Here is a 1,533-nt window from a genome sequence, read left to right on the forward strand (position 1 = left end):
TCTATTGGAGGACATGGCTTATGAGGATATGTTGAGCAAACTAAGGCTTTTCTCTTTGGAGCGAAGGAGGATTGCAGATGTATTGATAATGGTGTACAAGATGATGGGAGACATAGAGTTGGAGCCAGAGACTTTTTCCCAGAGCCAAAATGACTGACACAAGGGAGCTTAATTTTAAGTTGATTGGAGAAAAGTAAAGAGGTAATTTCTTTTACGCACAGAGAATGGTGGGTGCATGAAACACTTTGTAAGGGGTGGTAGTAAAGGCAAATAAATTAGGGCCATTTAAGGAATCTTAAGAGAGTCACATGGTTGAAAGAAAAATGGAAGGCTGTGAAGGAGGGAAGAGTCAGATTGATCTCAGTATGGTTAAAAGGTCAGCACAACATTATGGGCCAAGGGGCCTGTATTGTGTTCTATGATAAATGCTTTAAGACATATTGTAGGAGTAGAATTATGCCATTTCTTCCTTGTTGCCATATGTGGATGCTTTCTATATCAGGTACAAAATAGAAAAATTCTCTTTCTAATCTCTATTTTGTCATTATTCTATCCATTCTTTATTAAGGCCAGGCTCATAACGAACGCAATTAGTTGTTGGCGGCTTTCCATTAACAACAAGCATTTCTACTCAGAATCAGCAGGGAATATGAGTGTGTTGGTAACTGGGGTACTCAGTACAACTGCGCCTGATCCTTGAGTCCATCGGTGACCACACAGGTACACTCTAATAGGGAGTGATTGCGTAAACAGGCATGTGTGTTACAGCTGAGTAATCCTACAAGCCCGAGTTCAGGGAAAGTTAAAGTGTGCTCTCAGCTTTCCTCCCACCCATCTGCTAAAGTGAATTTTAAAAGTTCTACCGAGTTTCTGAGCACCTGGGTCCCAGCTTTTAAAAGTTAAATGGTTTCAGCGGATCATTTGCAGTTGTTGGCCCACGCTGCGAGCCTCAGCTGGAAATAAATTGTTCAAGAACTCACATGAGTGTCCAGTTGTCATGATCTACTTTAAAATCCCTTACAGAGCACAAAGTGAGAGCAATGTAAGATCCTCCCAGTACATATTATGCAGTCAGTCGAACAGTAGCTGCTTGATCATTTGCACTTTTGTGAAACCATCACTCACAAATTATGATTCAATTATGTATGTCAGATCACTTTTCTTTCAAAAACAGTAATCTTAGGTCCCATACTACCAAGTTCAGGAACAGTTATCACCCCCATTGAACCAGCGCAGAAAACTTCACTCACCTCAACACCGAACCGACTCCACAACCTATAGACTCACTTTCAAGATTCTACCACTCAGTATTATTTATTTACTTTTTTATATTGCACAATTTGTTCTCTTTTGCATCTTGGTTGTTTGTCAGTCATTGTTATTTATAGTTTTTCACAAATTCTATTGTATTTATTTCTTTTCCTGTAAGTGCCTGCAAGAACATTGATCTCAGGGTAGTATATGGCGACATATACGTACTTTGTTAATAAACTTACTTTGAACTTTGCTGATTGATAGAACTCTGTTTCCTTG

This window comes from Hypanus sabinus, chromosome 1, assembly GCF_030144855.1.
Source record: "Hypanus sabinus isolate sHypSab1 chromosome 1, sHypSab1.hap1, whole genome shotgun sequence".
Lineage (NCBI taxonomy): Eukaryota > Metazoa > Chordata > Chondrichthyes > Myliobatiformes > Dasyatidae > Hypanus > Hypanus sabinus.